The 23,842-nt window shown below is 35.7% G+C and overlaps 1 protein-coding gene and 1 pseudogene across 1 annotated transcript in view; both read right to left on the reverse strand.

Annotated features, from left to right (window-relative positions):
• ATRNL1 (attractin like 1) overlaps positions 1-23,842 on the reverse strand; it is a 767,076-nt gene that overhangs the window by 175,330 nt on the left and 567,904 nt on the right. The window lies entirely within an intron of this gene.
• LOC144244217 (FUN14 domain-containing protein 1 pseudogene) lies at positions 21,689-22,171 on the reverse strand (annotated as a pseudogene).

Consider the following 23,842-nt stretch of genomic DNA (forward strand, 5'->3'; position numbering starts at 1 on the left):
AGAAATATAGATACTACATGTGATTCTCATGAGAGCTCAGAAAGATGTAAGGGGAGCTGTAGATGAGGCTTCTATTATTTTAGAGAATAACATATATTGCCATTAACAGAATGTTGCTAGAAATCTGAACACTGAAGGTATTTGTGGTGAAGTCTCAGATGAAAATAAGGAATATGTTACTGGAAACTGGAAGAAATGCGAAGTGTGGAAGGTATGCCTGTTTTCTTCTTGCTGCATATAGTAAAGTGAGAGAAGAAAGAGATAAATTAGGGCACAAACTGTGATAAACAAAAAGGAAGCAGAACTTAATGATTTGGAAAATTCTCAGCCTATCTGGAGAGCAAAAGGTGAGAAAGCATGCTCTGTAGAGATCACAGTTGTAGCTGGACCACATTTTGTTGAAGAAATAAGATGTCATGGATCCAATGAACCAATCTTGGCATAAGCCAGCAGAGATTGGGCTATCTAGGAAAGGTGTATGGAGGGCCTATTGCACAGGAAACTAACAAGATTTTTGAGAAACTTAGACAACAGAAATACTGCCAGCTTCTACTGAAAAGTATGGAGGTGGGAAGAAATGAAGAACGACTCTGAAGGCAAAGCCACAGATGCAGAGGCCAAAAGGGGTGACCATGGGTCCCAAAGATAGGGCAGTGAGTCAACGGATATTATTCTCAGGCCTTGAAATCTAGTAGAACTTGCTTTGCTGGGTTTCAAATTTGTTTGGGCCAATGATCCATTTATTTCATCCATTTTCTTCCTTTCAAAATGGGAATATGTATCTATGCCTGTCCCCCTATTGTATTCTGGAATTAGGTAACTTGTTTTCTGTTTTCACAAATCCACAAGTAGGGAGGAATTTTGCCTTAAGATGGATCATACCCACCTATATCTGACTTCATGCTGATTTTGGAAACTTTTCAAGTTGATATTTGGATGAAAACTTGGACTTAAAGTTAATGCTGGAAAGAGTTAAGACTTTTGGGGTTGTTGAGATGGATTGAATGTATATTTCACATAGAATGATATGAATTTGGGGTGACCATAGAGTAACTGCATCGGGTTGAACAGTGTCCCCCCAAAACCTCAGAATGTGGCTTTAGCTTGGGAAGAGGGATTTTACAGATATAACTAGTTAAGAGGAGATATACTGGGTTAAGATGTGGCCCTTATTAAATCCAGTGACTGGTATCTTTGTAAGAAGGCCCTGTGAAGACCAAGGCAGAAACTGAGTGATGTAGCTACAAGTCAAGGAACAACAAGCATTCCTGGTAACCACCAGAAGCTAGAAAAAAGGAATTAAAAGGTTTCTGTTTCAGAACCTCCAGAAGGAATGAATTCTTCTGGTTTCCAGAGGTGTTAGAATACATTTCTGTTGTTATAAGTCACCTAGTTTGTGGTAATTTGTCAGGGTAGCCCTACGAAATACAGAACGCATCTTGTAACTGATACATATCTTACTCATTTGTCAATCCTGAGTTTAGGACCATCTCCTGTAAGAAGTCCCGTCTGATTCTACTGCTCCATGCACCTTACACATACCATTATCAGAGGACTTCCCATGCTGTGTTGACATTATCTCTTTATGTGATACTTCCTCCACAGTGGTCTGTGGGTTTGAGGGCAGGGCTCAAGTCTTTCCCTATTTGTATTCTCAACATCTCAAACTATGCCTGGCACAAATAAAAGTCTTAACAATCCTAATAGCTAATAGATGCTATGTGTTTATGTAGTCTCAGAAGTTCCACAACATTGCATAAAATGTACTATTCCAACTTTACAGAAAAGGAAACTAAGGTTCAGAGAGGTTAATCTCTTGCTTTAGCTCACAAAGCAAACAAATCACAAAACTAGCTCTTCAACACAGTTCTGATTCTAAATCACTTTGTACTTCTCTCTCATTACCACTTGGGCTGAGGAATTCCTGCTTACCACTTACAAGACTTAGAGAAAGAGTAACTGCTCTATGAGCTGAAATAAAATTGTATTTGAATGTTAAAACCCAAAGATAACGAAAAGGTTGTCTTAATATCTTACATATGTAGGTTCTTTGCAATTTACATATATTTTAACATTTATGATATATTCAATAATCCGAAAAAACTTAGGAATTACTGTCCTATTTTTCAAAATGAGCCTGCTGAGGTGAATGGATGTTAAATCATATGTTCATTGTTATTAAGCTAGTAAGTCTAAAGAACTTGAACCTCTACCTCTGTCTCAAAATCTGAACTCTTTTTATTAGATCACAACTGAGCTTCATATCTCTATCATTCTAATGTAGAACTTAAAGTGAATTTATCTTTTTATTACATGCCATCCACACACACTTAACCATATGTATGCATGTGTATGTGTGTGTGTGCACGTGCATGTGTGTGTATTTAGTATCCTACAGGCAATGGGAATCCAGAGACTAATTTTCCATCCTAACATTAAATATTGATAGGGGATAACAATGCATTATTATCTCTACAAAGCCATCACTTTTATTTTTTACAAGCAGATCACCAAGCATTTTTTGTATCCTCAAATGTAGTACCTTTTTTGTTTTAAAAGGACAAGTCATGTATACTGATTAATAAAACTACTTCTAACAAATACATTTGATCAATTAACATGCCAGAAATCTCCTGAATTCATCATCATTATCCTATCCATACAAAACTATGTATCACAGGGACGCTTAGGTGGCTCAGTTGGTTAAGTGTCTGACTCTGGCGCAGGTCATGATCTCACAGTTTGTGAGTTCAAGTCCCATGTCCAGTTCTGTGCTGACAGCTCTGAGCCTGGAGCCTGCTCCGGATTCTGTGTCTCCCTCTCTCTCTGTTCCCCACCACTCACCCACCCCCACCTGCATTCCATTTCTCTCTCTCTCAAAAAAAAAAAAAAAATTAACATTAAAACAATAAAACTAATGTGTCACAAAAAGATTTGCCCCAATAGCAACATCCTGGGAACTCTCCATAGAGTTATAGTCATATTTTTATGACTACTCTAATGTTAAAAGTCATTGTTAAGAACACTTCATTGTCAAGAGTTATTGTTAACTTATAGATTGAAAATATGAAGATCAGAGATATAGAATGATATTTCTAAAATGCCTGTAGAATGAGCAATGGAATCAGGAATAAGACTTCCAATTTCAACTTCACAGCCTTTTGCTCTTTTCCAAGCACTGAAGAGTCATTCTGTGGGATGGACACAGTCATTTTATAATTGGCCATGTGAATGGAGTCAGTTATTCAATACAGGTAAGTAGAATCAGATGCTGTGAGAAGACATCAACAATTAACAAATAGAAAAGTGTGATACATCAACATTTCTTTTCACCATTATTCTTTGAACTGGAAAAACAGTTACAGTAGATTAGGGGTAACATAATGTTAACTGAATCTAAAGGAGTAGTAATTTCCTCCTGTTTATTCCTTTGATCCAAAATTTAATATGGGTACTTTGAAAACATCCTTTGATGTATCTACTAAAATTCTCTAAGAAGTTTGGTTAAATAAACCATAAAGTCTAGATGTTACATTCAGGTTCTATGGCATATATCTTCCATAGATATCACTAGGTATGTGTTAAATCAGGATGAAGGCACTTAAACTCAGACACTTGCAGCCCTTCCATTTTCAGAACCAAAGTGATGTTAACTCTTTCTTTAGCTCTTTCTTGGGTCATGAATCATCATTTGACACACACATCTTACATTATCTAAATATATCCATGGATCCATAGAATTGTCATTTAGGGCAGAAAGGCAACAGAATAAAAAAAAAAAATGTTGTGGATAAAAAGAGTCAGCTATCAGCTGACCATAACTACCCAACCTAAATTTGAACAGTGGAAAACAATTTTTCTTCCTTCCTTCCTTCCTTCCTTCCTTCCTTTCTCTCTCTCTCTTTCTTTTTCTTTCTTTCTTTCTTTCTTTCTTTCTTTCTTTCTTTCTTTCTTTCTTTTCTTTCTTTCTTTCTTTCTTTCTTTCTTTCTTTCTTTCTTTCTTTCTTTCTTTCTTTCTTTCTTTCGAAGGGAAGGAGCTGATACTGAAATGTAACACACAGATAGAAAACTACAAAAAATTTTAAATGTATACCATGATTAAAATGGATCTATAGAATTGTCATTTAGGGCAGAAAGGTAACAGAATAAAAAAAAAATGTTGTGGATAAATAGAGTCAGCTATCAGCTGACCGTAACTACCCAACCTAAATTTGAACAGTGGAAAACAATTTTCCTTCCTTCCTTCCTTCCTTCCTTCCTTCCTTCCTTCCTCCCTCCCTCCCTCTCTCTCTCTCTCTTTCTCTTTCTTTCTTTCTTTCTTTCGAAGGGAAGGAGCTGATACTGAAATGTAACACACAGATAGAAAACTACAAAAAATTTTAAATGTATACCATGATTAATTTTCATGAAGTTAACAGTCTTGTGTGATGATTATACATGTTAATTAAAAAAAAAACCAAAAAACATTTCCAGCATCTCAGAATCTTGCCTTTTCCCCTCATCCAGCCATTTTCTCCTATCCCCACAAGGATAACCATTATGCTGACTTGCACTATCATAGATTAGTTTTGCCTGTTATTGAAATTTATATAAGTGAGATTCATCCATTTGGTTGCATTGAGTTGTAACTTGTTCACACTAGTATTCCATTATGTGAATATACCAAAATTTATCTATTCTAAACTTTTGTTTGTATGAGAGAATTCTACAAAACACTTAGCATGTTTCAATTATACAACATACTGTTATCAACTATAATCACCATGTTTTATATGAGGTCCTCAGAACTTATTCATTTTACAGACAAAAATTAGTATTCTACTACCAACTTCTCTCTAATTCCCTCACCTCCTAGCCCATGGTAACCACTTTTTTACTCTCTGTTTCTATGAGTTACCTTTTAATTTAATTTAAATTTTATTTTTTTTTGATTCCACATATAACTGATACCATGCAGTATTTGTCTTTCTCTTTCTGAATTACCATAATACCCTCAAGATTCATCCATGTTCTCTCAAATGGCAAGATTTCCTTCTTCCTCATGGAAGAAAAAAATTCCATTATGTATATATGTCACATCTTCTTTATAGATTCATTCATTGAAGGACACTTAGATTATTTCCATATCTTGGCTCTCATGAGCAATGCTGCACAGAACAGGGGCAGGGGAATATTGTGTTGTGCATATATTGAAAGTTAATGCTTTCTTTTCCTTTGGATCCAGAATTGGGATTATTGTATAGTATGGTAGTTCTACTTTTAATTTTTTAGAAATATCCATGAGCACTGGGTGTTGCATGGAAACCAACTTGACAATAAGCTATTAAAAAAAAAAAGAAATATCCATACTGTTTTCCAAAGTGGATATACCAGTTTGCATTTCTACCAACAGTATATGAGGATTTCCTTTTCTCTACATCCTTGATAATACCTATCTTTTATGTCTTTGATGATAGCCATTCTAACAGGAGTGAGGTGATATCTCAGTGTAGTTTTGATTTGCACTCCCTTATGATGAGTGATGTTGAGCACCATGTACCCGTTAGGCATTTATATGTCTTCTTTGGGAAAATGTTTATTCAGTTCCTCTTTCCAGTTTTTAATCAGATAGATTTTTTGGGGGTGGGGGGAGGAAGGGAGGTTATTTTGCTGTTGAGTTGTATGAATTCCTATATATTAATTTCTTTATATATATATATTAATTATATATAACACCCTGCTTATCAGATATGTGATTTGTAAACATCTTCTCCCATTCCATAGGCTGTTTTTTCATTTTGTTGATGATTTCCTTCACTGTCAGAAGCTTTTGAGTTTGATGTAGTCCCACCTAGTTTATTTTTGCACCACACTTCCTGACCTCAAACTATATTTTAAAGCTATAGTAATCAAAACAGTATGGCAGTGGCATAAAAACATAAATACAGATCAATAAAGGGAAAAGAGAGCCCAGAAATAAACCCATTCATATATGGTCAAAATAGCACAGAAAGTGAAGATTATTTTAATCTTGATAGACATTTGGCTATCATGAATAGCATTGCCATGAAAAAATCTTGTACATTTTTTAGAACTTTATTTTTGAGAGAGAGAGAGAGAGAGAGAGAGAGAATCCCAAGCAGGTTCCCAGCTAACAATGCAGGACTCTAGCTTAGTCCTGCATTGAGATCATGACCTGAACCAAATGAGATAATGAGCTGAACCAAAACCAAAAGTCAGCTGCTTAATCAACTGAGCCACCCAGAAGTCCCTTGTTCATGTGTTTGTTTGTTTGTTTGTTTAATGAACACTTGTTTTTGTTGGACTTGTATCTGAGAGGGGAATTTCTTGGTGAAAGGGTAGGTATATGTTTAAAATATATGACCCATTTTTTGATAACTGTTGTACCAATTTACATTCCCAAAAGCAATGTATCAGAGGTATGGTTCTTTTCATGTCCTAGCCAAGATTTGGTGATGCCTGTGTTTCATTTTTGTCACTCATGTGGATATATACTGGTGTTGCACTGTGGTTTTAATTTGCATTTTCCCAATGACTAATGAAGTTGAGCACGTTTACATGTGTTTATTGGCCGTTTGGATACCTTCTTACAAAGTGCCTTCTCAGATGTTTTGCTCTTTTTTCTTTACTGCATTGATTGCATCTTTTCTTATTAATTTAGAAGAGTTCTTTATAAATTATGAAGACTGAATCCTTTTTAAAGATATTTTTTGTAGTAAATACCTTATCCTATCACATGCATTATATTTTCACTCTCTTAACAGTATCGTTTGATGAAAAAAGGTTCTTAATATAGTTTAATACACCAAATGTTCTATTATGGCTACTACTTTTACGTCATGTTTAAAAAATCATTTAATATTCCCAAGTCATGAAGGCATTCTGTTTTCCTTTAAAAACTGTTTTATTTTCACATTGTAGATCTGCAGTCCATTTGATCTTAATTTTTGTGAGATGAAAATCCGAGTAATTTTTTTCTTATATGGATACCCAATTGATTCAGCATGATTTATTGAAAAGACCATTCTTGTTCTACTGCAATGAAATGCCACCTTTGTCATGTATCATACTACACTATTCATTGGTCTCTTTGTCTATTCTTGCACCAATTCCAACTGTCTTAGTTAATATAGCATTATAAAATATCTTAATATCTGATAGCATACAGTTTTCTTCTTTGGATATTCTTGGCCATTTGATTTCCACAAATATTTAATAATCAGTTTATCAGTTTCCACAAAAAATATTTCTAGGACTTTTACTGGGAATACATTGAATCTCTTCAGCTTGGAAAGAAATGACATCATTATAATACATCATTAAAATTCTTCTTAAACTTAGCTCTCAAACGTTAATAATCTTTTTAAATGTTTATTTATTTTTTGAGAGAGAGACAGAGCAGGAGTGGAGGAGGGGCAGAGAGAGAGGGAAACACAGAAGCTGAAGCAGGCTCCAGGCTCCCAGCTGTCAGCACAGAGCCTGATGTGGGGCTTGAACTCATGAACAGTGAGATCATGACCTGAGCCAAAGTCAGGTACTTAACCGACTGAGCCATCCAGGCACCCCTCAACATCAATAATCTTAACTATAATATTGGCAGAAGAGAGCTTAATGAAAGACAAATCAAGATGACAATTTCTGGCAGACACCCTTGACTATATATATTCTGAGTAATATTTGGGTTAAGATCCATATGCCTTAGAGACCAAATATGTGGGGTGATATTGTAGATACTCAATGATAAACATCATAGCCCTCAAAGCTTAGGAATTCCACTAGCCTTAGTTTCCAGCTCTCAGCAGGTGACTCCCCAACCTAGATCTCTACTCTAACTTCTCAGCTAAGCTACATCCACACTCATATTTCCAATGTTGATATTATCATTTGGCCATTCCACCAGTAACTCATATTTAACATGCACAAAATTAAACTCATTCTCAAATCTAATCTTTTATCTTCATAATTTCTATTTCTATTGAAAGAACCCTCAAAACCCCAGGAGTTAAGCTGAGATCTTTAATTGCTTCCATCCCATGCAGTAGCAAACAAAGGTGGGAAGTGGTGGGGGAATGTGCCCAGAATGCAGGCAATAAGGGGGGCATTGTCAAAAGAGAATTGAGAACAATAATACTGACTCAAAACAGGTAGGGTTTTTATTATTATTAAATTTATAGGCAATTCTAACAATGTCAATCTTCCACCACACCCTGTGGTACAATCTGCTATCCCTGTGCTCTTGTAGTTGAATTGGTTGCAAGCTTACGTCCTTTTATCCTTGGAGATAGCTCTTTCTATGTCCCTAGCCTCAGGCTCTCATTGCCTCATGGTCATTTTGCACCCAGACTTTTCTTCTTCCAAATCATCCTATACAAGCCATCAGGGTAAAAACAAGTAACAAACAAGTTCTGAACATTTCATTTCTCAGCTCATAATCTTTTAATAGCTCTCTATTGACAACAGAATAAAGTTCAAAACTTACCTTGGGTATTCAAGGCCTTGGTGGTCTCCCTCCTTTTCAAGCACCTTTCTCTCCATATAATTTCCAGAAAGAACCATATACTCTCTTTCATGTATATGCTTTACTTCTATGACTTAGTTCAATACCATTCTTTTCCATACTCTTTCACTGCATCTCCGTCCACATTCTACTCATTCCTCTTCAAAGACCAACTCACTGTTCCTCCTGCATAAGTATCTCCCTTATGTCAACTGCAAGAAAACTCTTCTCTGAGTTTGCCTAGCATTTCATCTGGTCTCATTTATGGTGTTTGCTATTTTCTACTTTATATAGCACAGATTTTTTTTTTCTTAGCTCTTCTTATAGACTCCAAGCTTCAACTAGCCTGCAATACACTTGGCATTTAATAGACAGTTCTACTTACTGTCACTTACAAATTCCTTGGACTCGAGGGCCAAATCTCATTCATATTAGCCCTCAGCAACTGTCCCAATTCTTTACATGAACTAGATTCTAAATAAATACCTCCTGAAATGAAGGAAGTGTATAGTATTCAGCTACAAATCTTGTGATTGTTGTTAAATATTCTGTTCTCGTTTGCCCCTCCTGTTCATAATTCCCAAGGAAAGGCCTGCCTGAACAATACTATCTATTCAATTGTGTTTTTGCCTCCCATCAAAACCACATGTTCTCAAGAAGTTTCTTTCATGTTCCAAAAGGTTTAAATAGGCACAGAATCCCCAAAACTTTAACTTTAAAAAAATTTAACTATTATAATTTTTTCCTTCTTCTTAACTCTCAGCACATATTATGTATATTAAACATTCAGTTCTTAATCATATATTTCTTTGTTACATGTCTTATATTTTTAACTCATGCATTGTTCTTTTTTTTTTCCCAAGGGCTGGATATTTCTTCCTAACCACAATGAAATTCTTTTGTGGATGAGGGCCTTGTCTTAAGCTCCATTTACCCTCCCCGGCAGCTAACACAGGGCTAATTTTTTCCCCCCAAATGAACTGTTTTGTTGCAAACATGTTGGCTAGAACTTTACACTAAATATCTCCTTCCTTATTGTCAGTAAACTAAAATTAAATTTAAGTTTGGTAAAACTAATCTTAAAATACATCAACTGCCATGAAATTTATGTCAATTAATTTTCCTTAATCTTACAGGATTATTGCTGAACTTGGAGATTACAGAAACTATATTATTTACTTAGCAAGAACCTTACATTTCTTGAGATAACATTAGAGTCATAACTCCTATGCTAAAACTAATTTTTTGAATTTAGAAAGATTTTTAAGGGAAATTAGGATATATAAATTATTTTTATTTTATGTTACTCAGTTAATAGTAGGCATAAAAACTAGTAACAATTTAAAAAAAACAATTTGTGCTCGTTGTTTACTGGTCTCAGACACTTCATTTATATTTAATTTTTACACATATAGTAGATGGTAGGTATTATTATACTCTTGTTACAGATGATAAAATGAGAGTTTAGTGTTTCACTTAACATGGCCAGGGTTACATAGACACTATGTGTAAAAATAGGGATTCTACTCTTGGGTCTGTCTGCGTATGAATCCTTTGTTCAAGTCTATAGGTTGACTGCCCTTCCAACCAAAAATAAAAAAAAAAAAAAAAGGATTGCTCCCCTTTTCTACTGATAAATGGTTATTCTGACAACAATTCATTATGAAAATATTCACAGATGCAGAAGGGTCAGAAGAAGTGTAGTAACCACCATACCTGTCACTCGAATTCTACAAATCTTAATATTTTGCTCTATTTGCTTTCTCACAGCTTTATCAGTGATCTGTCCATTTGTCAATCTATCCATTTCTTCTGAGACATTTCAAATAAGTTACAGACATCAACAGATTTCATTGCTAAAACTTTCAGTATGAATTATTAATCAATGTTCATGTTTATTTGTTCTGAGGAGAGTTTCAATTCAATCAAATGGCACTTTTCTTAATCACAGAGACTTTCAAAATTTCCTTAGAAACTTTTTTTTTTGGTGTGGGAATTCAAATCTTCAAACGTTCTCTACCACATCTTTCAAAATAGGAAATGTGATGTGAAAATGCTGGTTCTCTTGTTACTTTAAATGAGCCAAGCATTCTACTACCTACATTAATTTTAAGCTGGTAGGTCAAGTTTGAAAACGATAGCTCCTTTATGTTGTCTCTATCTAGTTCCTTTGATACACATATATATTTAAAAATGTCAGTTATGTCTGTGATGTTTCCTGTGGCAGCTATAATTCAAGATCCTAAATAATAAAAGAATTCATGTGTTCTCGTTTTCCTAGATCTCTGACAATTATGCACATATGCACATTATCCCATCGTTATTACACTACTGTGATAATTTATTTGGTTGATGATATTTGCCAACAATGTCAATGTCAATGTATCAGCCTCTTGAGGCATCCTGAGAGTTGTCTTGGAGTTTTTTATGGTGATAAACAAAAGTGATCCACATATTCATAAAGTTCATCCTCAGTGCTGACTTCTATCAGAACCTGGGTTTTTGGTAGTGTCTATAAAATTATGAATATGATTGTGGAGGTAGCTATGAGAGATTGGTATTTTTCAAAAATGCTCTTGTTTTTTGTTGTTATTGGTTGTTCACTTTTGTTGTTGTTGTTGTTGTTCACTAGGATTCCTAGATAACTGACCTGATCCAGGGTTCCTGTTCTGACACTAATGCCTGCTGGGACAGGGGATTTTCTAGTTGTGCTCACTTAAAGTTACAGTGGGAAAATCCTTAATTACTTTTTTAATACGACGGGTCACAGAATACAGTCCCATCAGTATTAACTGAGTAGCTCAGATCAGAGTGTTCTGAGTCTTATTCATTTTCCATCTCCAATCTTTCTCTTCTACACTTTTGCCATTTCAGAATAAGTTACAGAAAACAAAACAAAACAAAATGTCCTTTAGAGTATTAGTTCTCAGTGATTAGAGACTCTAACAGTTGTTAGAGACTCAATAGTCTGATTATAAAAACAGCTTATTAAATGGAAGAATTCAGGGCCCTCTGGAGATTAGCTAATTGAAAGTGTCAGAGGGGACTAGGCCTGAGAATCTTCATTTTAACAAGCATTTCTCCAGTGAATCTGATACAACCATAATTTGAGAAACACTGATTAAAACAGACTTCTGCTGGGGCGCCTGGGTGGCTCAGTCGGTTGAGCGTCCCACTTCAGCTCAGGTCATGATCTCATGGTTCGTGGGTTGGAGCCCTGCATCGGGCTCTGTGCTGTCCAGCTAGCTCAGAGCCTGGAGCCTGCTTCAGATTCTGTATCTCCCTCTCTCTCTGACCCTTACCTGCTCACACTGCCTCTCTCTCTCTCAGAAATAAATAAAAAACATTAAAAAAATTCTTTAAAAAATAAAACAGACTTCTCTTACAGAGAAAAATCTTAGAGGTAAACCCTAGTTATAATGTAAGAAAAATATAGACAATTGCATGATTTGCTGGTTAAATCTTATTTGAACAAAATCCAGAGGATACCAAAGCTATTTGGAAATGTCTGAATTCTGTTCTTCCTGAAATTTCCAGTTTATAGAAAGTGACCTTAATTCTATGGAATAAATTCTCTTTCTATTATCTATAAGTGCTCTCATTTCAGTAGGAGAAACACACCACACTTTCATACCTGCTTAAGTTTTAAAAAATCCCTAAAGAGTTGTTTTTGTCATATAGTTATAATGGTTTTGTTTTGTTTTTCTTTTGCTTTTTCTGGTAGGTACCTGAGAAGTTTCTGGTAAAAGCAGTCATGAGATGAAAAGGACTAGAGTCCTACAAACAGTAATTTCTATTTGATGATAAAAGGAAAAGGAGTAATATAATCCATTCTTATCTGTAATATAAACAGCATCTAGTCTGGTACCTTCATTAAGAGTGAATATTTAATCAGTGGACAAATTCGACTACTTTTTTCAATGTAGTCCTAGAATCCATGGAGGATTACACAGAAATGTGAGACTTGTTAACAGCCTTTCAGAATATTACAATGTTTTGGGGCGCCTGGGTGGCTTAGTTGGTTGAGCGTCCGACTTTCGCTTAGGTCATGATCTCGCGGTTCGTGGGTTCGAGCCCCGCGTCGGGCTCTGTGCTGACTGCCAGCTCAGAGCCTGGAGCCAATTTCAGAGTCTACATCTCCCCTCTCTCTGACCCTTCCCTGCTCACGCTGTCTCTCTCTCTCTCTCCTAGAAATAAATTTAAAAATATTAAAAAAAAAGAATATTACAATGTTTTGAGAGAGGTATGATGTCGATATCAAGAAGTTTATGTGTTCTACCAGGGGTACATAGACGTATGGGAGATGGAGCTGCTCTGAATAAGAACAGTTTCATAAATGTCTGAATTCAGTCTTTAGAGGTAAGACTTCTGGAGAATAAGAAAAAGTCAAGGCTGAGAGAGTAATAAGAGCATGGCACAGAGGCACATCCGGGTTTAATATGGGAGGTTTGGCCTGGTAATTGCAGGAGATGAGGTTGAAGAGTGTAAATGGTACCTGATTTCAGAGGCATTTAAATGCCAGGCTAAGGAGTCTGAGTTTTAAAATGATGTTCTGGTGAGTCCTCTGGGAGGTTTGGATTAAGATAATGATTGAAGTGGGTGTTAAATAGGAGATGGGGATTATGGAGTGCACTTGTGATGAGCACCAGGTATTGTATGGAAGTGTTGAATCACTATACTGCACACCTGAAACTAATATTACACTGTAAGTTAAGTAACTGGAATTTAAATAAAAACTTAAAAAAAACCCAGCTGTTTTCAATTCCTCAAAAAACTGGGTTGTAACTCAAATGACACTAATGGTTGATGTACTCACTGATTATATAACTTCTTAGAATAGAAAAGATAATGACTGAATGGCATGACAAATGGTTTTATAGCTTTAGGAATCTGTAACTGGAAAAAAGAAACCTCTATATTCAAGAAGTTGTTCTAACTAAAAAAAGCACAACAGTACCCTAATTATCCTAACTATCCATTGGCAAAGTCCAATTATTATGGGTTTACCACTGTTCATGAAGTGGGCAAGACCTATTTTGAATAATTAGTGTATATACTTGCGCACAAGCTTACCATCACCAACGATGCTAAGGACTAAGGATGACACATTTATACTGCCTTTGTGCAAAGTGATATTATACTGTTCCCCAGTCTAAAGAGGTATTGGGGAAAATGTCTAAACAAAAAGATGCAAGTCAAGGACATACTCTGTCTCCTCCAATCCTCAATTCTTTCATATCTTGACTCCTCTTTACTTCTCACACATTCTTATGGTACTAACTACCGCTGAAAATGCAGAAGCCAATCCCAGAATTTCCTGATGCGATTGAATCTGTAATTTGGGCAGGACTTGGAGGGTGTAGCTTGCTTATCTGAAGATCTCTTCCAAGATGATTCACTCACATGGCTAGCAAGGCAATGCTGGCATTTAGCTGTCAAAGCAGTTCAGGATATCAGCAGAGGCTTTAGTTCCTTTCCACCTGGTTCTCTCCACAAGTTGAGATGTGTAAGTTACCTTATAGCATAGCAACTTAATTTCAAGAGTGAATATTCCAAGACACAGAATGTGGAAGCTTCCAGCCTCTGAAAGCATCAACCCTAAAACTAGAAAGCTTCATTTCCACTACATTCTGGTGGTCCAACAGTCACAGAACCTACTCAGATTCAAGAAGAAGAAACCTAGGGGCGCCTGGGTGGCTTAGTCGGTTAAGCACCCGACTTTCGCTTAGGTCATGATCTCGTGGTTCGTGGGTTCGAGCCCCGCATCGGGCTCTGTGCTGACTGCCAGCTCAGAGCCTGGAGCCTGTTTCAGAGTCTGTGTCTCCCTGTCTCTCTGACCCACCCCTGCTCACGCTGTCTCTCTCCTAGAAATAAATAAAAAATATTAAAAAAAAAAAGAAGAGGAAACCTAGGACCCCTCCCCCCCCACATTCTTGACAAAAGGTATGTTAAAGAATTCAAAGGCATTTTTTAATTTACCAAAAAAGGTAAGATTCTTTAGCAACTGCATATTATTATGAAAGCTTCTTTACCCTTTATCCATTCATATCCATTCAGGGAGGACAGATGGTACTTGTGTAGTGATCTATAACCTCTAGCTACAGACACACCATGTCAAGATTAACATATGCCTTATATAATTGGAAGCAAAGATCTACTTTGAAGTAAGGTCTTGATATCTGATTTTGGTACTGAACTTTCTAAATAACATACTATTTACTCTTGAACTATTACATTTATTTTAAAGATGTGTTATCTTGAATTCATGATTAAGCTTGGTAACTGACTAGATCACATACTAATTGGCTATGCCATCAAGAAAGCATAAAGCCTATTAACACTGTTTAAATGTTACCTCTCACATACTAAAGTTCCTTCAGTAAAAGAGTATTTGACTTTTTTGTAGTTTTACTTTCTCCTCTCTTCTAAGCACTTTGCCTTAAACAAATTATACTGATTCTTCCAGATTTCTTATATATTTTGAAGTCTACATATTACATGTGTCTGTTTAAGTTCAAACATCATAATTTTTCATATTTTGTTACAGGTCCTTGGTTTCATGTTTATTCTGTTATATTGAATTATAACTGAAAGTCTATAAAATCTTTAAAGGCTTCATTTCAGAAGAATAATCCAACACTATAAAATGATACTTAGTGGGTAAACATTTTCCTAGTGAAGAAAAAATACTATCAATACTATTTCCTAAAGTCAAAGTGATCTACTGGTAGTGGAATACTTTGTATACAATATACAGAATTAAAAAAGAGTACTATTTCATATAATGTCTTATTTTAAAAAGATAGTGTAGTAATAGTATAATAAAAACCCAGTCAAGTATTGCAAAGATGATTCAATATTTTTTAACTAAATTATTCACATTCACTTGCTAGTTAAGTTGACAAACTATGCTTGAGACAAATATTTAAGACGTATATATGTAGAACAGTATTAGACATAGCATAGTGACTCCCTCTATATATTCCTTAAAAAGAGGAATATATGGTCAACTTTTAATGGTCAACTCTGATCAAAAACAGGATTTACAATTATTTTCTAAAATATAACATTAAAATTATCAGCAGATTATTCAAAACCTCAATGCCATTCATTTCTCAACTCCTGTCTGATGACTATTAGTCAACATTATAAAAATGTCATTATTTCATTTAACATTTGTTGGTGCCTGTGGGATGGGGCTGGGAGGAAAAAAAGAAAGCCTCACATCAAAAGAATGCCCTCATTTACTCTAATAACAACTGAGTAAAAGATTAAAAAGTCAGAAGAGTTATCAGTGACACCTGATCCTGGAGAAACAAAATAAGAAAAAAAATTCCTGGGGCATTCTGTCAGTGGTGGGATTAATGTAATATTAATTGTAGTGATGTGTCAACCAAAATGAAGAGACAGAATTTAACAGAGGAATCAAAAAGCATCCTACTACTGGACTAAATTCAAGACACATGCTAGAAAGGAAAATTGGCTTAGATGGCAGTTTACTGAAAATTGAATAGGAATGTGAAACATATTTCACCAAGAGGTGAAACCATCCCTAGCTTTCATGAATCTCCTCTAGGATTTGGCATAGCCAGGTATCATTCATGCACATTCCAACCTCAAACCTGGGGCTGGAAAAATGGTTGGTTGTTCTAGGTGAGCACTTATTTGGGGGGATATTCTAGGGAGCAATCTTTGATTTTATGCACTTGGATGGTTCATAAGTTAGATGTTAAATGGGGACTAGGCTCTTGAACTTCAGGCTTAAGGGTAAGGACAGAGGGTGCAAACTTCAAATAATAAGGTAGGAACTTATGAATCCAATAGATTCCCAAAGAAGGTCGGGTAAATAAGGAAAGACAGATAGGCAGATAAGATAGATCAGTCATACAGAATAAAAAGAGCTACACTTAGAGATTTCTAGAGCCATACATTAACATAAAAGAACTGGAGTAAAATTTTGGTTTTAGTGTTGAGAATTCAGAAGTCAAAGTATTCAAATATCTTCAATGTTTTCATTAACCTGGCTTAGAGTTCACCATTTTTACTATTATAATGAATAAAATGAAGACTTACTTCATGGGCATGGAGCCTGTGCAGTTGTATAGGACCCTGTGTTTAGGAGGGCCCTAAGCTTGGTTAAATCCTCTGCTGAAATTCTTGAAATTCTCCATTTTGAAATTCTTAATAATTTTTTTCCGAAAGGTTCGGTATATTCATTTTGCATATGCATATATTATGTACTTGGTCTTGAATAAAACCTGTTATGACTGGGTTATATATAGCAATACCAAGAAAAAAGAAACCAAATTGGGATGTTGGCTTCAGTAATCCTTTATAAACACTTTTCTCTTCTGATGCCCCATCTTCTAAAATCAATTTTCTTGCGTTCTCCTTGTACTATGTTTGGATAGGAAAGTACCTGATGTTGGAAGATTTTAACCCTTCTGGGCATATGAATTTTAAAGGGACCTGATGAACAAACCTAATGGAAATCTAAAAGGAATGAATGGCTAATGATGGACATTTAGGTAAATGTTTTTGGTGATGGATTTTTCTCCCCTTTTCCTTTTACACAAAATACACACTTGATTTATTTTTAATGTCTGAGCGGAGAAAAAGAGCCATTTACTCTACTCTTGCTCTCTACCTTGACTTCACTTCTTATAGGAAAGAAAAGTCCCTTTCTCTGCTTTTCCACAAAAATTTTCTTTACTAGATCATCCTCAATGTTCTTTGCCAGTTCTCTGTACAAAGGTGGTGGTAGGAAAATGCTGCCTCCCCCTCCCCAGCATAAAACCAATTGAAAATGTCTACTGGTTGTGGTTGATTTTTACCTCAGTCACAAGCCACAATTTCCAAGACAATTTCCCTTTATGTTCTTTTACACCACCCCCAAATCTCCCCTCTCACAGCATAATGAATCTCAATGCAGCTGAATCATGCAGGTCTGATTTAGCCTGCAAAAATGTCAGTCAAAGCAAGCAAGATGTACTCTTTGGCCTTGAGTGCTCTAAGCTGCAATGAATCATAGGTTTAGTTTTTGCCAAATGAAAAGCAATTTCACTTGCAAAAAAATATCTGTGGGGATACTTATGGCTTTTAACTCATAGGGAAAATGTACTAAAATTGTCTAGGGGAAAGGAGATTGTGTATATGTATGTGTGTGGGTGTGTGTGTGCATATGTGTGCATGTGTGAATCTTTTATTTTTTATTTTTATTTTTTAATATTTTTATTTATTTCTAGGAGAGAGAGAGACAGCGTGAGCAGGGGAGGGTCAGAGAGAGAGGGAGTCACAGGCTGAAACAGGCTCCAGGCTCCGAGCTGGCAGTCAGCACAGAGCCCGACGCGGGGCTCGAACCCACGAACCGCGAGATCATGACCTAAGCGAAAGTCGGACGCTTAACCGACTAAGCCACCCGGGCACCCCTGTGTGAATCTTTTATGAAGCAAGAAAAAAAGAACCAGAATTTACTGCATTTGCTTCCAATTAAAATCTTTTCATTTTTCAGCTTCAACTAACAGGTGTTAACCATTAGACTAATAAATTGCTTCTACAAATGGACCATATCAATGAATTAGATTATTTAATAAGGTTCAAATTTTTGTAAGGGAGCAACTCAGTTACATTTGGTTAGGAAGACTTTTTTTTTTTTTTGAAATTAATTGCCAAAATAGTGAGCACTATGATATTTTCTCTAACTCTTATTTATAATCACCAGGCATAGTATAAACATAGCTTTGTGAATACTGCATTCTATAACTTGGGATTTCTGTTCTTAGGAAAAAAAAATTTCCAAAAAAATTGTTAACCTTCTTTTTCACCTTGGAGTCCAATTCCATAAATTGCGAGCTCTGTTCTGTTAGCATGGCACTTCATCTTTAGCCACAGAACACCTATAATGGTCAAAGGAGCTTTCATTTCTTATGAGAACTGTCTATCCTGACTTTTAAAGTGCAACTTAAGACATTGTTCAATATGTTCGGTCTATACTAGCCTTCAGCTAATCCAAGACTCCTCTAAACAATGGTTATCTAATCCAGTGGCAGCCCCATTAAGCTGTCTGAAACATCTCATCTTATTTTCCCCCAAGATTGTTCTTGTTATGAACAATTTTTGTAGCACCGAAAAAAAATTGCGAAGGAGTAAGCATTTCAGATAACATTTCAGATTAGGCTATTATAGTAAAATTGAACATCCCAATCAAGTCATTGGGCTTCTAAACTGATTTACTACATCTATGATCTTTTATGGTTTAACTATTTGGAAGAGACAGAAAACTAGAACTGATTTCTCTTCTGAAAATATACTCGAGGAAGGAAAGCATAGAAAAGGGTAAGGCTGGTATATTCGATTCACAATCTGCTGCAAACATAATAAAAAAGGGCATTTTCCAAAAATGCTGAGAGATGATGTGACCCAACGAGACAGTAACCAAGAAGCCCATGAATGCTTGTCTTGGTTGTATCTATCACTTCGGGAAAATTACTTAATCCTAGTTATTCTTATATTTTTCTTTGTAAAATGGGGATGTTTTTCTTATCACAGTTCTGAAGTAATATATTTGATAAATAATGGATATTTTCTGTTACTGAATGTACTTTAATTTCTATAGGATCCAGCTTCTTAAAAAGCTAATATCATCTCTTCCATAAGATTAAAATGTTGATTTTTTTAAAATTTTGTATTTTTTACATGAAACCTCTTTAATACACTTTATTTACGTTGCAATAGATATACACTCTTTAAAGGTAGGACACATATTTTGAAAACACTTGACTTGTAGATCAAAACCTTTTTTCAGACCTGCTACACATTATATTTTTCATATTTCATACCTGCAAAGCATATAGGCATATTAAGAAAACCCATCAATAGATTCTTTAAAACACCAAGATTACCAATATAAACTCCAAGACATGTTCAGTGGTTTTATTAATATTCGAACTCACTCATTGATGTCACAAGAAACACCTCTTAAAGGTTTTTTTCTCAAATTTTTGAAGCTCACCATTTGAAATAGAAGTATATTTTCTGTAGACTGTAGCTTATTTTTATAATACCAAAGTTTGTTTTATTAACTTCAAATATGTAATTTTCTCAGCTTCAATTATTGCATGTGTGAGTAATAGACATTTAATTGCTAATTCGTTGGAAGATCTATGCCTCAGTATGCTTTTGACATGCTTTAACTTGAAGAGGACAGATATTTATTTAAGTAAGTTTAATCAGTTAACTTTCTCACTGATCTGTTAAAACTATTTTCTTTATGAAAAACAGCTTAGAAAGTATTGAGTATAAAAAAATGAGACAATTCCATATCACTGATTACATATCTTCAGCGTTTTACTGCCATGCTCTGGTTATCTCTAATTTTCACTGCTTTTAATATCCCATTTTTACTTGCAGCATCATTTTGAAGATTTTATGAACTTATGGAATTTCGGTTTAAAATGGTAATTTAATATAAATATTGCTATCAATGTGTTCATTAGATGGCATATATTTTTAACTTCCATATAAAGGTTTTCCTTTAAATGTTTTAGTTAAAAAAAAGAACACTTTCAGGTCAGTACAACCTAGATCCAGGTTTTGTGGAACGTGAAACTTTTGGAGTTTGGGAAACTCTCTTTGAGGGAAAGAATATAAAATGAAGAATACAGTATTAAATGCCCTTCTTTAGGAGGATTGTGCGCACATGAGGAGGCTTTAGGCTTAAGCTTCATTAGCTTCAAAGTCAATCCACTTCTCGGACAATAGCTGTCTGGCTTTTCCATATCATTGTAGGACACGCATGCAAAGAAATCCAGAACATCAAACACTCTGTTTAGTAGTAAAATTAGGAGTAATAGCAGTAACTGCCTAAAAAGTGCTTATAGAATGAACTGGGCACAGGAAATTCCTTTATATGTATGATCTCATGAAATCCTCAGAGCCACCCTATGACAGTGCTATGATTTGTTTTTATTTCATGGATGAGGCAACTGAGCTCAGATAAATTTAGTAATATGATGTAAATCAACCAACTATCAGGCGACAGATCTGGAATATGAAACCAGGTGTGAGTAACTCCAAGTTACTCCAAGTTCAGATAATGAAGACTAATTGAACCAAAGAGCCCTTTCTCTCCTTTCTTGTTTTTTTGTATGAAATCTGATTAATATCATTCATAATTCTATTACTTCTAAAGCCTTCCACAAAAGGGCATAACGAATCTTCAGTTTACTGCAAATGTATTTCTAAAAAGAGAGTCAACCCTAATGTTTTGGTTTTTTTTTCTTTTACAGTTTATTGTCAAGTTGTCAACCCTAATGTTAAAGCTATAATACAAATGTTTACTTACTGGCACTATACTATAAAACAAAATGAAGAATATCTTCTTTAAATAAAACAAGGATTATTATCTTTGTTTTATCATCGTTTTGTTTATTTATTTATTTTTTTATCATTTACTATTCATTGGGGAATATATTCACACATTTTTCCTGTATATACCTATAGCCGGTTTTATAGGCTAATTTAAAAACAAATGCAAATTTAAAATTTTTTTAAAATATTTATTTATTTTTAAGAATGAGAGAGATTGTGGGGTGGGCAGAGAGAGAAAACAGAGGATCTGAAGCAGGCTCTGCGCTGGCAGCGCAGAGCCCAATGTGAGACTTGAACTCACAAACCATGAGATCATGACCTGGCCTGAAGTTGGACACTTAACCAACTGAGCCACTCGGGCACCCCACAAATGAAAATTTTTAAAAATTAATGAAAGCTATGTTTTGCTCAGGAAAACTATTGTATACATACCATATAGGGTGCTTTTACAGCAGATACTAACTTGCCAAACTTCAGTAGCAAAACACCAAGTTGTGAGTTTGGTATTGTCTAGCTCACTGTTTCTCAATGCCCTGGGGAACGTGGTAGTGAGTACTGTTGAGAAACCTTGTTGCTACCACTTCTCTTCGTACAGGTGGCTCTACTGTGACAGAACACTCATGTCTTTAAGATGCAAGGCCTGGCAGGGGCGCCTGGGGGGTTCGGGCAGTTAAGCGTCTGACCACGGCTCAGGTCAGGATCTCACAGTTCATGGGTTTGAGCCCCATGTTAGGCTCTGTGCGGACAGTTCAGAGCCTGGAGCTGCTTCAGATTCGGTCCCCATCCCTCTGCCCCTTCCACGCTCGTCTCTGTCTCTGTCTCTCAAAAATAAATAAACATAAAAATATAAGATCCAAGTCCTGGCAAAAAGCCTCCCACAAATCCACTGGCTATCACAATGTTCTGTTTGATAAATTCTGTTGCTCCTTCAATTATATTGTTGATTTCAGGTGCTGCCTTATTTGCTTGTTTCTTAATCTGTCTTTTGCTTTGTTTATATCTTTTCAACTCCCTTCCAGCCAGTCTGCAAGTAACCAGATTGTGACTTGCAATCTGAAGAAGAAGAAAGCCAGCACCTACTGTGGTTGCTGCAAGTTTTCCAACTTTCGGGAACAAAAATCCCTTACAGCAGCCAAACCCTCCACATGTTACAATCTAGTGGCTACAGAGTATTTTTCTACCAATGGTCCACAACTGCAGCCAAACACTTGATTCCACCAATGGCGTCTTCTTGAAAATTCATCATTGAGTTTGAGACTCACGGTTGCTTTCATGCTCTTGGTGAGGGGGCTTCCGGGTTGCCATGATACCTCCAAGGCCAGCTCTGAAGGTGGTCCCACCCTCCCCCCTCTCCCCATTTCTTTCCTCTTTTCTTTTTTTCCCCACAGAAATCCCACTTTGAAGTCCAATATAAGTCTCAAGAAGAAAAATACAGCCTCTTGAGAAGATGCAATCAGGGTTATCCCTCTCACCATCATCTTCTAGAAAGCAGCATGATACTTTACTACAATGTACTAAGCACTAACTAGGTGTCAGACCCCATGTCAAGTAAATTTCATCCTTCCAGCAACTGATAAAGTGAGTGTCAATATATTCATGTAACAGAGGAGAATCAAACATACATCTGTTTGATCACTTCAATCTACTGTAAGAAGGACAATTCACAAAAGTTTTCAAGCACTCTCATCTCAACCCTGAGTCCTCAGTATTATTGACATCTGTATAAATTTCAGCTACGGAAACTTTGGAAACTGAAAATGTGCATTGTTTAGCAATGCTGCGTCTTGAGGTTTGAGGAACTTGTGGGAAGAGCTTGCATGATAACAGGCATTCCAAAGAAACCTGCACAGTTTCTAGTTCTAGTGCAGGAGGGTGTTGGCCACCATAATTACTCTGACAACTTTAAAACTGAAAAACCAGTATAAGTGTCCATGGTTGAAGTAGTTATTTTCCCCATTTAATTGCTCTGAACATGTTCTCCTGTATTGATGGTTAAGAATGTATCGCTTTGGTTAATTCCTTTGTTATTATTTTCATCTAATTTAATGGAGACATCATTAAATAATACTTGTTTTTTCATACATCTGTATTTTTTACTTAAAAGGCGATTTCAATGTTTCCATTAGTAAAAAAAAAGAAAAAGGTGAAAAATGACTTAACATATACAACTTAATACGGGGCACCTGGGTAGCTCAGGTGGTTAAGTGTTTGACTTCGGCTCAGGTCATGACCTTATGGTTAGTGGATTTGAGCCCTATGTCGGGCTCTTTGATGACAGCTCAGAGCCTGGAGCCTGCTTTGGATTCTGTGTCTCCTGCTCTCTCTGCCCCTCTCTCACTCATTCTCTGTTTCTCTCTGTCTCAATAATAAATAAACATTAAAAAAATTTTAAAAAGATATAGAACTTAATAAAGGTAATTTATGTAACAACCTCTGTGGAAAACAGAATATTCTGTTTTCCTGCTAATTCTCACAACAGTGCAATAAATATGATGAGTCCAAATTAAATAGAGTAATGTGACTACTCCCTAATTTTAAAATTAAATGAAATGATTATAATTTGCACAATAAAAGTAAGCTAAATTAACAAACTAAAATCTTCCTTTATCATGCAGTTGTGAGGAAGAAAGAGCCGCTTGACAGTGTCATGTGAAGTGAATAGGATGTGTAAATTTACAATATTCATGGCTGAGACTTACTGCTGACAAGAAAAAAAACTGTAATGGTGCATATTCTCTTATAACCAGGGAACATTCAATGGAGGGATGGTCCAAAAAATGGGATATTCATTTGCTCCTTGAAATGAGAAAATGTAATTAGATTTAAAGGACATAAAAATTGCACAATGGCCTGCAATAAGGCCTTGATATCCTATCTTCCTAATTCCAAGAGTAATGCAGATAAGCGTATCTATCACGTCATAAAATAGCAAATTCTAAAGCAAGAAAGATAAGGGGGTTCCCAGCATCTCCAGAA

The sequence above is a fragment of the Crocuta crocuta genome, unplaced genomic scaffold (genome assembly GCF_008692635.1).
Source record: "Crocuta crocuta isolate KB4526 unplaced genomic scaffold, BGI_CrCroc_1.0 scaffold138, whole genome shotgun sequence".
Lineage (NCBI taxonomy): Eukaryota > Metazoa > Chordata > Mammalia > Carnivora > Hyaenidae > Crocuta > Crocuta crocuta.